The sequence below is a fragment of the Vicugna pacos genome, chromosome 25 (assembly GCF_048564905.1).
Source record: "Vicugna pacos chromosome 25, VicPac4, whole genome shotgun sequence".
In the NCBI taxonomy this organism is placed as follows: Eukaryota; Metazoa; Chordata; class Mammalia; order Artiodactyla; family Camelidae; genus Vicugna; species Vicugna pacos.
The window spans coordinates 10,551,851-10,568,412 of record NC_133011.1 but is presented as its reverse complement, the minus strand read 5'-3'; the positions used below and the strand labels follow the sequence as shown (position 1 = coordinate 10,568,412).

The 16,562-nt window shown below is 42.9% G+C and overlaps 1 long non-coding RNA gene across 3 annotated transcripts in view; it reads left to right on the top strand.

Annotated features, from left to right (window-relative positions):
• The window catches only part of LOC116285596 (uncharacterized), a 77,622-nt gene that overhangs the window by 7,974 nt on the left and 53,086 nt on the right, over window positions 1-16,562 (top strand). For 2 of the 3 annotated variants that reach the window (XR_004195278.2, XR_004195277.2), the window contains exon 2: window positions 7,600-7,883. The exons of the other annotated variant lie outside the window; for it this stretch is intronic. This is a non-coding gene — a long non-coding RNA (uncharacterized lncRNA). The remainder of the gene's footprint in view (window positions 1-7,599; window positions 7,884-16,562) is intronic. 3 annotated transcript variants of the gene reach the window in all.

Sequence of the window (16,562 nt, the reverse complement as noted above, 5' to 3'; positions counted from 1 at the left end):
GATGCCCCAAAACAATTACAATAGTAACATCAAAGCTCGCTTACCACAGATTACTAAAACAAATATAATAATAATGAAACAGTTTGAAATAATGCGAAAATTATCAAAATGTGACACAGAGACGTGAAGTGAACAAATGTTGTTGGAAAAATTGTGCCGACAGACTTGTTTGATGCAAAGTTGCCACAAACCTTCAATTTGTGAAAAACACAATCCGTGCAAAGCACAATAAAGCAAAGTGCTGTAAAACGAGATACGCCTCTGAATTTAGGGGAGGCACCATTCAGCACATAACACCATCCCTCCTCTGTGCTGGCAGCAGACAGAAGTACATGCTAGTCAGATTGAACCAGGAAGACTGCAGGCTGGGGCACATCGAGGGAACCATCAAACCATCAGGAGTGAGGCACTGGACCTATAACAAGGAGAGTAAGTGAAGGCCATATGCTAATCAGTGAGATACCATCTCCTGGCTTCCTCCACCCAGCTCAGGGAGCCAGGAATCAAGCTTATACCACCACCACCCATGCTTCTCCTTAAGGTAGAGATCAGAGGATCTTTCTTTGGATAAATTATAAGATTCTAGAGAAAAGATCTACAGATACCGATGTGGGTGTTTCCCAATCAAAGAGAGAGAGCAGTAAGAGAAAAAAGGAAGAGCGGGAGGGAAGGAAGGAAGAAAGAAGCCTATTCTCTACCAAATCTCCTTTCAACAAAGTCCATCAGTCAACAAGTCCCACCCTCACACATAGAGCTTCTAAGAAGCTTTATGCCTTAGTCTTAAATATAAATATGAGGTCAGGGGTCACCAGACACTTGAGAAAAGCCTCCAAAATAAAATATAAAGAGCGGGACAAAAATGTAACTAAAAGAATGATTTTGAGGAAAACAGAGGGTCCAAGGATGGGCTAAAGATTCTATAATTAAAATATAAGAAGATATTGCATTCATGAAACAGGAACAGCATACCATTTAAAAGCAATAAAGCAGCCATCAGAGAATCAAAAAAGGCTTGTGGACATTAAAATATAAAAGCTGAAATAGAGCCTTTCATGGTGTACTTTTGAAGATAGAATCTAGGAAACCTTCCAGAAAGTAGAACAAAGAAACAAACAAACAAAAAAAAAACCACCACCAAAATAGAGAGTAAAAGGGGAAAAAAAAAAAAAAGAGAATTGCAGGATCAGTTAAGAAGGTCTAATATGTGACTAAGAGGTGTTTCAGAGAAAGAGAATGGAAAGAATGTTGGGAAGAGTATTATCAGGGAAAAAATTAAATGTGGTATTTAAGAATTCAAGTATTGTTAAATCTTCTGATCAGCACAGTGGATTCTAAAAATTGAAGCAATTATCATAGGTTTTCTGGGCTGATCTTTCCGGTCTAGATGAAAGAGATGAAAATAAAATGAAGCAAACAAAGATGAAATTGCTGAGATGCAAAAGATCAAGAATCAGAATATATTAGCTCACTCAACAACACTGCCAGCTTGAAGATGTTGGTGGGGGGAAATGCCTTTATATACTGAATTATATGCCTAGAAAAGTTATCGTTGAAGTATAAAAGTAGAATAAAAATCAGTTCCAGAAATGCAAGTTCTTAAAACTGCCTCTCTTGCACCCTTTCTCAGAAAGATATTAGACAATGTGCTCCATTAAGACATGGAGGAACAGAAAGAACCAAGAGAGAGCTAGTCTTAAGATTCAGAAAAGAGAGGAGGCAACAGAGGAGAAAGTTTGAGGGATGTCAGAGAAATGATGACTTTTTTTGCTAGTTTAGAGAATAACTAAACTCTGTCTTTCAGCAGAAGTCTTTGGGTTATGGGGGGTGGTGGTGGGAGGTTGAATCCAAGTATTAATTTTAACACTGTGGAAAATTATATTGAGACACTCGTTAAGGATGTGGAAAGTGTTAGGAATAGGTACAGAGAAAACTAAGCAAATATTTAGCATTCACTAGCTCCGGGGGGCAGAAGGGAACATTGTATAAGAATGGAAATATTATCAAATTAATCTTACTACATAATTGGCTCAACAGTGAATGATGTTCAAATGATCATAATAGTAGAATTACTGAATGATAATTGACTTAAAACTGGTTATAAACCTCAACTGGAAAGATAGAAGGAGGAGGATACTGGGATTGTGTGGGTGAGGAGGATGTGCAAGGTTGTGAAAGAGTTAAGTCATCATCTATTGTAACAGAACGTCTATAGCAGTTTCTGAAAACTCATGGATCAGGAACTAGCAACTAAACATCAGTTAGGAATGCTTTGGGCGGCCAATAATGTCAAGGCTGATTAACAGTAGTTTAGAAAAATAAGATTTAGTTTTTTCTCATTTAAAAAAAAAAAACGGTCTGAAAGTTGGCAGCCACTTGCTTTGGTCCTGACACTCAGTTCTGGCATCTCTTAGATTCTCTTGGCCTTTTTCAGGTGGACACAAGATAATCCCTTCAACGTTAGCCATTACATCTCTGCTTAAGGCAGTAAGAAAGGGGAGAGGGTCAGGCTAGCTTCACGCAAATCATTTATGGGGAAAGCAGTGCCAGCACTAACGTTGGGAGCCTCCTGCATGCCTTCATCTTGTTGGCCAGAAATGGGTCACAGAAGTGTGTTCTGGGTTAGCCAGTCAGCATACTATTTAGAAACATGGAGGTAAATGCTAGAATTTGGAAAAGAAAGCTCAAATAATGAAAAAAGGTCACCCCTTAGGAGTGGGATTGGAAAGTAGGGAGAAGTGAGGCATGGATTGATATTTTTCAATAATATGAACTAGTATTATTTTCAATATTAGTACTCCAGGTAATTATTTGACTTTTAAAACTATATATAGTTTTATACACATATGTAGCTTATAAACACATATATACATATATTTGCAATTTTGCTCAAATAAAAGTAATCTTAAAAATAAAAGTACAATTGCAATGTTCCCTCTTTTTTCTAAATTTAATTTTATTAAAGTATAGTCGATTTTCAATGTTGTATTAGTTTCAGGTGTACAGCAAAATGATTCAGAGATATATATATTCTTTTTCAGACTCTTTTCCTTTATAGGTTATTACAAGGCATCAAATGTAGTTCCCTGTGCTGTACAGTAGGTCCTTGTTATTTATCTATTTTATAAGGAGTAGTGTATATAGCAAACATGTGTTCCCTCTTGCCCAAGGTCTTCGCATTTGCTATTCTATCCCCCTAAAACCCTTCTCTCTTTGGCCCTCATCCAACTATTTCCTAACCTTCCTTCAGATCAGTGATCCATCATCTCACTTGCAGAGAAGCATCTTTGGCTCTCCCAGATTAGATATAGGAATATTAGGAAGATACATTTCTCCATGATTTATTAGTGTAGTAACATACTCCTCTTCTGAGAACACTTATCACAGTTGTAATTTCATACTTACTTGTGTGGTGTTTGATCATTGACCATTACCCTCCACCAGACTCTATGTTCCAGAGGGGCAGAGATGATATGTATTGCTGGCTCATCACTGTCTCCCCAGCACTTAACACCGTTGCTGGTATTAGGTCAGCAGCTTCGTAACTCTGAGCTCTGGGTCAGTGTCTTTGCGGTTGTCTGCCTCTCACAGTGAAATGTTTCATGTGCTTACATAACCAAGTTTAAAAGCAGGAAGCAGGTAGACAGAGCATTCACCTTAGGGATGAACATCTTTCCCAGGATCCCTGATCAGACTTCCCCTTTTATCTTATTGGCCAGAACGGGGTCACATGACCAGTATAGATAAGGAGCTGGATCCGCCTTCCATGAGATCCAGGAATCTTAATATTTGAATAAATATTTAACTCAACATTTAAATAAATCTGGGTTGTCTTAACAAGAAAGTAGTGAGAAAATGGCATTGGGTTAAAAAAATGTCACTAGTGATACCACCATATTAATAGCTTCATAATACAGATGATAAATTTGATCTTCATAATGTAAGTAGCAGATCTGGGATTCAGATATTTACCTGCCTTATTCCAAAGTCTATCCCATGCCACCTCCTTACTTTAAATGTGAAGTTCTTCCTGTATCAAGATGTGGTAGATTAGTCAGGAATGGCTTCACAGAAGAAAAATACCTTAGGCAAGGTCTTGAAGGAAATAACACAAAGTGGGTTGATGGAGTGAATGGGAGGGTGGTTGTGGGGTGTTGTATTAACACCACCCTCTTCATTTTCACTCTTGTATAAAAGTGCTTTTCATGTATCCCATTGATCATCAGAGCATCTCCCTCTATTTTGGGGATTATTATTGCTTTGATGGTCTAAATGAACTTTAAATAAACTGAGGAGAGATGACATTTACCCAAGGGGAAATGCCACAATGAAAGCCCAGAGACCAGGGCCGGGGCTGCAGCAGAGCAGAATGTTCTCTCTGAGATTTTTAATGAGGCATGCTCATTGTTGATGCCTTGAAATACTCTTAAAAATGAATCAACCTGGAAAAACATACTCAAATAACCTAGTATCATGAGACTGCCCCTTCCCTGTTTGATAACCTTCAGCAATTCCTCAGGACGCATAGGGCAACCTAATCCATGAACTGAGGTGTTCCTCAGTCTAACTCCAGTTGCCTAAATCCATCCCCTGCTCTTCTGCATAAAGAGGCCCGATTTGAATGTGGCCTGATGTGGGGTCTGCAGGGCTACAGACTGGAGGGAGCTGTTACTGTCCAAGGCTTGGGACTCTCAAATGACAAGTATGAGCAACGCCATAAAACATGAATGAAAATTGGGAAGTGGATCAAAAATGCTGGGAAGGGTATTTGGAGGGATCTTAACATTTAAGTGAGCCAAAGGAGAGATTAAAAGTGGGCCATGGGTATAGGTTGTCAAGCCGAGAAATATGAGTGAGGAGATGCCAACTGGGAGCACTGAGATTCAGACAGCAAACAACCTAGGGCAGTCATCTGTGGCATTCACTGCTGGGGATGGTTTGCTTTTATTGTCCACCCTGGTCTTGGTACAGCCCCCTCCTTCCCTTGCATCACATGTTGTCAGTTCTTCCTGGGTGGACCTGGCTGAATGCCCTGACCTTTTCCAGGGTACTCTGGAGATAGCAGGCAGGCCTCTGTGTCACGTGCTGGTCCACTTCCCAGTAAACTAAGTTTTAGAGACAACCAGAGCAGTATGTGTTTCACTGTACTTTTTCCATCTCCTGTTGTACAACTTCAGACAGAGATGTGCATGAGAAGGAGGTGGCGAAGCCTAAGTGACCCAGCCCAGTGGGAAGGGGATTGTCATGGACTCGGGCACTGGATGCAGAGGACATGTGAAGGAGGCCATGATTGGTCTCCAAGTAGTAGTTTTCCAGATTGGAAGAGAGAAAATTTGCCAGAAAGAGAGCCCTGTGGTGTTGCCCAATTTAGATGTCCTCCCTGTTTCTTAGGGCCAGTTGGCATTAGTCATCAGAGAGTGTCTTCAGAAACTGAGTGGCCTTCCTTCTGGCTATGAAATGTTAGATGTTAGCAATGCACTAGGGCCTTGCTTTGTAAAGTGTAGCCACAGGTCAGTAATATTGGAATAATCAGGGAGCTTGTTAGAAATACAGACTCTTGGGCCTCCTGAAGTAGATCGACATTTTAACAAGATTGATATGCACATTAAAGGTACAAGAAGCTGTTTTCTAGGGTTTGGAGATATAGCCATGAGTGAAAGCCATATCTCCTGGGGGTTCAGGGCAAAGATGTACAATGGTAGATGTAAATTGTAACCAGTGGACCAGTTGTGTTATGGCAGCAGAATTTCCTCTTCAGAACTCACCTGGGATTATCAACAAATGGATCTCATGTGATGAACGGTTAATGGGAAACTTCAGGATGAGCTATCAGGTGGTCATCACCTAAATGCATCTATCAACTGTAGCATCACTAAAAGCAGAACAGCCAGATACCGTGGGTCTTCTGAGGTGTTTCACAACAAAGCCTGTGGCACCACCTTTGGGGTGCTGTTACCTAAAAAATGAAGTTGAATCTATTCAAGCCTCTGGAAACAAGGAAGAGGGGGAAGCAAGCTGAAGGACACTCCAAGGAGCCAAACAGACACATCTAGAATGTTGAGGAGCTTGTAGGAAATGGGCTTAGTTACTGCAACAAGTCAATGGCATGAAAAACAAACAGATAAAAACGTGGAATGGGAAAAAAATCCACATTAAAATAGATGTAAAAGACTAACAACTGAATGTAACTTGTGGGCCTGGTCTGGATCTTGATTTGGACAAAGAACATGTTTAAGAAATGGGTATGGAAATCCCAGCACAATAACGTGCTATCTGAAACTGGCTTTAAAAGAATTCAACAGAGGGAAGGGGAGCAATAGATAAAGCCAATGTGGCAACAGCTTTCATAAGTATTGAATTGGAGTGAACATCTTTGGCAGATACCCCCTAGAGGCCTGCCCGTTTGCCGACCATTAGGAGCAGCAGTGGGTTTCTAAGGTGGCAGATAGATGGTTACTTGCATCGTGAAATCTGTTGGATGAGCCTGAGGCCCAGAGCCGATGGAGGGGATTTTTAGGGGATCAGACTGAGTTGACGTCTTTATGCTCTTGGCCATCAGTGCCAGGATGCAGGAGCCATGCCCCAGCTGGCCCAGGGAAGCAGTGGATTCCCAAAGGCAGCCTGGGCTGGTAGTTCCTCAGGTCTCAGTACCAGTGCTTGCCTGTTGTGATAAAAATCTCTGTGCAGGTGGAAGGGTGTGTCACAAATACAGATTCCTGAACCTCACCCCTGGGGATTCTGATTCACTAAGTTAGAGGCTGGGCCAGGAAATGTACATTCTTGACAGGCTCCTGTAGAGATTCCATGGGCATCCAGGTTGGGGATCCAGAGTTCTAAGTGATTCTCGGTGGGCTGGCCCCGTTATCCCCAAGCCTCGTGTGCTCATTCTCTCATCTCTCTCTCCAGGGCCTGCCCATAAACCCGGTACAAATAAGTTATAGATAAGTACTAGGGATGTAATGTACATGATAAATATAATTAACACTGTTGCGTGTTATATATGAAAATTATTAAGAGAGTAAATTCTGAGTTCCCATCACAAGGAAAAAAATTTTTCCTATTTCTTTAATGTTATATGTATATGAGATGATGGATTTCACTAAACTTACTGTGATAATCACTTCATGATGTATGTGAGTCAGATCATTACGCTGTATCCCTTAAATTTAAATAGTACTGTATGTCAATCATATCTCAATAAAACTGGAGGGAAAAAATGACACTATCCATTGAATACAAATTAATAATTGTGATTAAAAAAACATAATTAGACCTGGGATAAATGAGATGATACAGGATAAAAACGTTATCAAACTGAAAAAGAAACTAGACATTTCAAGAGCTTGTTTTTACATGTGAATCAAGTCAATGAAATTGCTGCAAAATGCGGTTATGAATTTGATGTCAGAGCATTTAAACCTTTTATAGATGACGGCTTTATAAAAGCATCTCTTGAACATAGTAAATGATATCTTTTTGTACTAGCAATTGAGAAACACTGGAGCTCAGCTTGTACAGGATAGGACTGGCAAAATTAGAGGAACAATTTGTTGGGGTCCCCAAAGAGGCTCCCATTAAATTTCACTCCTTTTTTTCACCTAGGTTCTAAACAAGATGAGACACAAAATAAAGATTAAAGATGGAGTCCAAAATGTCATCTTCCCAACTGACAGAGATACAGTTGAGGTGGTGACTTAATGGGGAACCAAATTGAGCCTACAGCCTGAATCGAGTTCCAGTCCCCACCTGGTCGCAGGCCAGCAAACTGCCACTATGAAAGAGCAAAGGAAAGCCTGTGCTGCCTGCAGGCAGGTTCTGTTCAAGGGAATGAAAGACAGCCAGAAGCCAAAACATGTCCAGTTTATCTTCCCAAATTTTCAAATCAGGTAAGTCACTCTAAAGTCACCACAGGTGTGTCCTGTGGCTGAGATCATAGGTCTGAACAGTGCCTTCCAGTTAGCTCTACCAATGCATGATGATGACGAGAATTTATTCTTTTTGGAAGGGGGAGGTAATTAGGTTTATTTGTTTGTTTGTTTATTATTTTAAGGGAGGTACTGGGGATTGAACCCAGGACCTTGTGCCTGCTAAGCATGCGCTCTACCACTGAGCTATACCCTCCCCCCATAACGAGAGTTTATATGGGACCAAAGAATTCTTAGGTGTGACACCTGTGACAGGAAAAGGTTTGGTTTTATGTGCTGTCTGGTGTACGCCTACACGGGTGAGACTCACTGTGACCTCTGATGGTGTTCTTGTGAGGGACAGAGCAGTGTCAGGTTTGCTTCCGAGCTCACTCTGTGGTGGTAAAATGTTCTGCGTTCGTGGAACGTGCAGATAGAAGCTGTTGAACTACAGTACAATGAGGCAGCCCAGGTGTGTGTGCCAGTGTCGGAATACCTAACTCTGTAAGTCTCTTGGGAGTAGTTATCCTAAATATAAAAATAGGCACCTCCATTTGTAAACAGTTGTTTTCATTATGAAATAGAACTTAAGTAATCTCCCTTAGAAGACTCAGTGGGGAGGACAAGGAGATAGCATTTTGGTGCATAAGGAACTGTGAATATTCTGTGGTTCTAATGAAAGAGGAATGAATAGCTCCTCTATGTACAGGGGGCCTGGTAGCCTCTTCTCAGCCCTCGAGAATTCATTCACTAGGGCGGGTTCCCACGGCACGCGGAACTTAAGCTTACACTGGTTGGATTTTGAATTGCAAGCCCATTTGAGCTAATGCATCCGAGAGGACCCAGGGCTCTCACAGAGTCCCAAGACAGGCATGCAGCTGGGTCTCCAAAAAGGGCTGCAGCCGGCAGCTGGGTGGCCACGGAGCCCAGAGGATCCTTTCGTTGCCTCTCCTCTTGGTTTCTCTCTGACGGTCCTTTCATTCTTTCTTGGCAAACTGCCTCGCTCTGCCGCTTGCCTGCAGGGTGGACAGAAGATGGCTTCCCACTCCACTCAAGTGTTTGTGGTTGAGCCATGTGGAAAAACCGACTCTCTCTCAGCCCTTCTCCCTCCCTCCTCCTCTCCATCCCTCCCACCCCTCAGGTTCCCTCTCCATTCCAAGTTCCAAGGAGAAATATATGATTGGCCTAAACTAGATCAGCATTGCCCTGTGGCCCAATCAGTTGTTGCCAGGCAGGCGGAAGCATGCAGGAGAAACAGCCCCCCCCCGCCCCCCACCAACCACCATCACCAGTTTAGAAGGACTGGGCTCATAACCCAAAAGGTGTCCACTAAACATGCTGTAGTAAGTTTGTGAGATTTTCCCCCTGGCTAAACACACAAACATACACAGCACAGCTCTGAAACAAATTATTGACTCACTCCCGTTTCTGTTTTCCAGACTAGCTCAGTGGCCAAGATGTTAGTGAAAGAAGTATGTGCGGTAAACTGAATATACGTTTGTTGTATGACTGACTGTGAAAATACACAGACCCAGGCTGTACTTCCAGGGCAGAACACGCACACACACACACACACACACACCCCTCACTATGAGTGATGGCCCTCAGGATTCTTCAGTTGCAATCAGAAGAAATTAGCTTTGCCTACTGTAATCAGAATTTCAATGGAAACATAAGGGTAACCAACAGAATCAAGGAGAAATCTGAACATCCAGCCTCAGGAGGGACAGAAACTGGGGCTGCTTTCAGGTTCTCAGTCGATGGTCTCCTTAGGATGCTGTCACACCATTTTCCATCCCTTAGCTCAAAATTTGGATCCCAAGGAGAAGGTATCTGACTGGCCTAGCTCAGGTCACCCAGCCCCCTGCCTCCCACCCCAGAGCCTTGACTGATAATCCCACCAAATGGCATCCAATGTGACAAGGACAGGGTCCCCACAGCAATACGGGAAGAGGGGTGTAGCCTAGTAGACAGAGACAGCAGAGGCCACTGCAGGAGCCCTCCGGGCTGTATGTGGTGAGATGGGGGTGGAAATGAGCTGGCTGTTGTCTGGTCTGTCCATACTGTCAAAAAGCCTCTGGGAAGCTCCCTACACAGGCACCTAGGAGAGACAGAGGCCTCCCCCAGCCATGGCATCTAGATTGGGCTGCATCCAGGAATGTTGCCTGATGATGTTGCAGGAAGCTCTCCAACATTTCTAAACAGGCTTCTGGGTGGGAATCTGGACCAACTTAGCTTTGAATGAGTTTGACTTGTCCTTAAACATCCTGGGGCACTTTCCAAATCATGAAAACCAAAAAGAAATGCCTTCCTGGGTCAGCAGGGGAAAACTTGAGCTGGTGCTTAGTTAAGGCTGTCATCAATTTAACCAGTAAGTCACTCACCTGAAGGACCTGGAGGAGATCCTCAGAAGTGTATGGAAAGAACAGTTGCCCTTGAGAGTCTCTCCAGCCCTCTAGATTTGGACATTGCTGTCTGGGTGGTCTTATCTCAAAGGGCACGAAGGTCAAGTCACACAGTGTTCATTCCAGATCCTGATTTATTGGACTGAAGCGACTGTCCAGGGGTCCGTGATGACCCCTGTGGCTGCCTCAGCCCGTGTGCCCACCCTGCCCACCGCTGTCCCAGAACGAGGAATACCTAGCTTGGGACGGGTCCATCTCAGTCTCAGGTCATACCCCTGCAAGGCCCTTGAGTGCAGAATCCTATTTTTTTTTTTAAATCTTTCCTCATGGCATCTTTCCAAAGCATTCAGTCTAGTTTGCATAGAAACAGCAACTCTTTTTGCTTCCTCACTCATATTGCCTTAATTTATGTAGTGTTCAAGTAAATCACTCCCATTACAAGGGGCATGAACAGGCTGATGACAAACACAACTTGCCCTGACATGCTCACCCCTCAGCTGAGGGGGCCCAAGTCTCCTGGAGGACAGCCCTCAGCTGGGGTGGGCTTCCTGCCGATTACACAGAAATACTGACAAGGGATGATTTCAGTTGGTAGGGTTTTGGGTGATTTTTTTTTAGGTAGTATTTGATAGTTTCTGACATTTGCATGAGTTTATATGACTTTTTATAATCAAAGAAAAATATATGTTTTCAAAGGCTCTCTATTCACCCCCTCTATATTTTTGGTATTTATTAAAATGGTACAAGAGAGAATTTTCAAGGATTTTGCTAATAAAAGAGATTTGGCAAAGGGACAAAAATTTATTTTTTGATAATGGTTGATAGAAGAGAGTCTACCCTGCATTAAGCAAACCTTTACATACGAATGGAAATTGGGATGAGAATTAACCTTTATAAAACCCCCCTTAAACGGGCCAATTAAGATAGGATTGTTTTAGCTACCTTATTTAGTTACCTTAGCATCAAGTATTTTTCTAATTTCATTTTTTTTTTTTTTTACTTTTTAGTAATGAAGCTCATTTCAGTAATCCCTATTGGAAGATAGATTACAATAATCACTCATAATCTAACCACTTAACTGTTGTCATCTTTATTTCAAGTTATTTTCTGCCCTAGACCTTCAGACCATTTAATAAGTCTTATCCCATTTTAGTCTCAAAACAGGATTCAGAACAGGCCAGGGAGATGCTCTTGTTCCCATAAGTGAGGTATGGAGCCCACTCCTGCCTGCTTGGCCAGAGGCTTCTCTGGAGACAAGCTGTCTGTGTCCCTGAGGGACACCTGTACCCTGGGATCACTAAGGGCCACAAAGAAAGACTAAGGTCATTTATTTAGATGATTTTTGTTCTTTGTGTTCTTAAAACACACAAGGTATTTGCTTCATCTCATCTTTCAGACACTGTGTATCGATTACTTCAGGTTCTTGGATCAGAATTTGATGTAAGCATGTGAGATATTTAATCTACCACTTGGGATCCTGTTTTTAGTGACCTGAATACCCGTTTGGAGAAAATTAACATGAGTTCATTCAACATGAATTTTAAAGTTGTCTACCTTTGTATGGAAATACAAAGCAATCGGAAATAGGCTAAATAATGCCCCCCCATCAATCTCTTTAATTATACCACGCCCAGACTTTTTTTATTCTGTGACATTTTCTGCAGCTGTTATCAAACCGCAGGACAACTATTTTCGTTAGAATAACTTGCTGGCACTTTCCTGTGTTTTAGTCCAGGAAAACTGAAGGGTAGAATTCAAACAGAACCTTGTTTACTTTTTCCACACTTCAGGAACCAGACTAAATTCAGTCCAAAGAACCCTAGGGGGAAAGACAAAAAAAAAAAATTTTTCTTCATGGTACACAACTGAAATTAGCAAAGAAGACTTTATTTACACTGGACTTTATCATCCTAACGAACAGAGGGAAAGCAGTCATCGATAAGGATAGATAGTTGTCTCTGAGAGCAGCTAGTGATGAGATGCGATCATCAAATGGTGGTTTAGAGGCATTTAGACGTTGATAGGGTCAAATTCCTTGAGCTGCCCAATTTTGGCAGAAGGAGCATTCCATTGGGACAGAGCACACTTTTTCTGCGTGTCCTCCTCGACAGTGCTTTGCCTGGGTTCCAGCTGAGAGTGTATTTTCTCTTGGGTGCTTGTCTCTTGGTTGGATTGGCTTCAGGGGAGAGAGGCCGGCAGTGTGCCTCGGCTCCGGGTTGAGGCTGGTGGCTGCAGTCAGTCCGTCCAGTGGGAAGGCGGCCTCCCACTTCCTCTACTTGCTCCCTTGCTCCCTTGTTTCCAGCCTTCGGCGCCCAGTGATGGCCACTGCTGCTGGGCTCTGGCTTTCTACCTCGGTGAGCATTCAACAGTCTGTTTTGATGCCTTGCTTTCAGAGCTGGGTTTAGCAAAGCGAGGATGGAATTGCCGTCCTGGGAGTCAAGGGAAAAACCATCCCGCTTGTGCTTCCTCTGGGAGCTTGCGGCTGCTCTAACCCAGGAGGAACTTCTCCCTGCTGTGTTATGTTGGATTGGATGCAGTTGCCACTTTTTAAACATTTTTTTAATTCTAAAAATGTCCATTTTATGTGATTCAACTGAATAACTGAACTCTGGAACACAGTAGGGTGAATTAGGGCAAAGGAGGAAGGAGGTGACATTTACTGTGAACACACTGTGTGCTGGGCGTGCTAGCACACTCATGCCTCGAATTTCCCCAGAATACAAACCACATGAGGGCAGGGAGTGTGCGTGCCTTGTTCACTATCGTAGCTGTATTCCCAGCACAGTGTATGGCTTTGTGGATATTTGCTAAGCAGGTAGATGTGAAGCAGTGGCATAAAATAGACTAGAATTTTTTTTTTAATTTTGTTGAAGTATAGTGATTTACAATGTGTTAGTTTCTGGTGTACAGCAGAGTGATTCAGTTATACATATAAATACTCTTTTTCACTATAGGTTATTACAAGGCACTGAATGTCATTCCCTGTGCTACACATTAGGACCTTGTTTATCTATTTTATATATAGTAGTTTGTATCTGCAAAGCTCAAACTCCTAATTTATCCCTCCCCCGTCCTTTCCCCTTTGACAACCATAAGTTTATTTTCTATGTCTGTAATAACCTCTAATGAAGAAGAACATGAAGAAGCTTCCCTGAGAGCCCGCTGACGGCTGAGACCAGGCAGGCCGAACGGTGCCATCTTGGCGGACCAGACGTACAGTTCTGTACCTCTGCCCTGCCTCCAGCTTCCAGGGGAAATAATAACAGTAATAAAGAGGAGAAGGAGGAGGAGGACAGTAAGGATGAGGAGGAGAAACACTACGGAGGCGTCTATGTGCCAGTCACCACTCAAAGCTCTTTGCTTGCATTATTATTTCGTGTGCTGCTCACAAAAGTCCACGATAACCCTCGTGTTACAAAGTGAAGTCACTTATCCAAAGCCACACGGGGCGTTTTAACTTGGCTCTCTCTTATTCAGAGACCTAAGATGGAAACATCATCATATCATCAAGAAGGAGCCTAAGAATCGCTAGAGAAAGGCACGGTTGGAATATTAGAAAGGGGTCTATCGTTTATCCTGTCTTCTTGTCATAAAGCGTCATCAAGTTTGCGATTGTTCAGAAATTTCCACACTCTCAGTAAGGCCCTCGGGGACAACTGCCCTGTCACTAGGAATAAGGAGAGTGTGGGGAGAGGATGCTGCTCCTGCTAAAACCACCCTTCAGGACAGGAGGCAAGAGAATTGGAGGAAGATTGTGATGGGCCCGGAGAACATGGCGGGAAGAAGGCTGCCTAGTATTGAGAACAGGAGCGAGGATCCTGAAGCCCAGGATACTTAGCCTTGAAACCTGGCCCCACTGCAGGGTTTACTGTGTGTCCTTGGAAAAGTTACCTCTCTTCTCTGAGCCTTAGTTTCAGATAAGAATAAAAGGGAACTAATGATGCTGACCTTACTGGGTAGGTACAGGATTTAAAATGAGGGTGTTTGTAAGGAACCTGGCGCACATGAAGAATTTAATAAATATTGATTCTTCTCCCTCCTCCTAGGGATTAGAGAAAGCAAATTCACTTTGCTTAAATGAATATAGAAGGTTTCAGATCCCTTCTTAACAGTGAGGATCTTTGTTGGTGAATATGCAAACCAAAAATAAAGAAAGGTTAAGAAACCTTGGCCAGTGGCATCCCTATCTCTCCTTAAGATCAGCCTTATCTCCAGGGCTTTCCACCTTAGGAGAAAGCAGAGGCTCCTGTCTGAGACGTGCTGTCTCCAGTGGGGGTGAACCCCCTCCTCCTCTGACTCCAGCCCATGCTGGGCTCCAAAAGAGTTTGGCGTGGAAAGTCCTCCCTCTCGGGGCTCCCTTTGTCATTTGCACTGGAGCCAAAGCTTAAAAGGAAGGGCAAGGGTTAGGGGGCGGGGACTGGCGGTATTGCAACTTGGTCCTCTTGCATGCTAGGAAATGTGCAAAAAACAGAGGGCAGTTCATCAGAATCCAGAGCTGCTCCCCTCAAGAATCCGAGCAAGATCAATAACGTATTCCCGTATTACTGTGATCATTTTATTGATACCCTCTCTCATCAATATCAAACTGATCACAGGTCCAACTCAACTGAGACCTCCCCATTCTCAGCACACTTTGCTTTGCCTTTATAAGAAACAATTTCACCTATGTTTTTTTTCCAATTGTAATTGTTTTCTTTGGACCCTGATGCTTTAGTCACTGTTTATCCCTGCTAATCAGAGAGCTTTCATTAACTCACATCGTCTAGCTAATTCTGTCTTAGAAGACCAGTTGGATTTGACACGCTTCCTTGAGTCCTTCAGGGGCTGGTGTTAAACTCTGGGCCTCCCGCACCATAAGGTGCTGCAGGAGGCTGGGAGAGCCCGCCTTGCCTGGTGGTGCGGGGTCTACTTTCCCTCTTTTTGCTCTCACGTCGTTACCCAAGGCAAACATCTCAAATGGACCATTTAACCCCCACCCCACCCCCACTTTCTTTCACTTCTGTTTGAGCTCAGGCTTTAAAAAAAATTGAGTCATTCAAATTAACTTATTCAAACTGACAAAATGCAGTTTTTTACAACCCTAGCCCCCCAAACACAAAAGAGATAGTCTTTATTCTGTACAGGATCAAAAGGAGAAGTAAAGTGATTCAAATAGCTGTTTATTTATTAAGTGCAGGAGGGCCGGGGTGGGGGGCAGGTTTGAGCCTGGGCTTTCTATCTCCTCCCCACTTCATTCCTCTGCTATTAGACCTGAGTACTTGCCCTCTGGGCAAGCAGGCTGGTTACTTCTGTGAGGAGACAGACTGCCGTTCATTTGGCCCACACTCTTTTTTTTTTTTTATTTAAATAACTAAGATTTTAGCCTACTTTTAGCTTGGGGCCAGATCATTGCTCTGGGACCCACAGGCGTTTGCATGCCAAGGAAGGGAAAGGCCAAGGCTGAGATATGTGTGTGTGTGTGTGGATGTGTGTATGGATCCACCTTTCTGGATTAGACGGACGCAAGCCAATTCATTTCCAAAAGCTCGTGTTTTCTCCAGCACATGCTTCTCCTTAAACTTAACACCATGCTATGGTTACCTGGAGGTGTTACATGCTGTGAGAGTGCTACGTACCTCACAGAAAGAATTCAAGACACCAACAGCCACACTGACTTTGCTGTTCTAAGATGCCCAGAACCTGTTTGGAAAGAACTACCTATGGAATGAAGAATGATTCCACCATCACCAAGAATATATCAAACGGTGACCAAATAAATGATTTTCAGCCTTCACGATGCATGGGGTTCCCCTAGGGGTGATTACAAAAACATGCAGTTGTCCAAACTCTGCCCTGGGTGTGTTGATTCAAGGGGCCCAGGTATAAGTATGTTTAGTAAGTTCTTCAGATGATTTTAATGAGTAGCCAGGGTCTAGAACCCTTGGGAAAGGCTCTCTCTTTTCCCAGAAGGATCCAGAATTATTTTAGAAGGATCTGTAAAATAGTTTTGTTGTTTGGTGGTCTCTAACTACAGGAACTAGAATTATTTGATTGCGCTTTAACTGAATAATTCTTCTATTCTTAACACTATGTGAGGCTCTAGACCTCAGTCTCTTGAAGAATTGAACTGTAAGATAGACGTTTAGATTATGTGTTTCAAAGTCCCCTCCCAGTTCTGATTGCCTACTGTCTCATGACTTTGAATCTGCTCATTGCTCAAATTCCTGAAGAGGATTACAGCTGGAGGAACCATGTAGGAACTTGGAAAAGGCTGAAT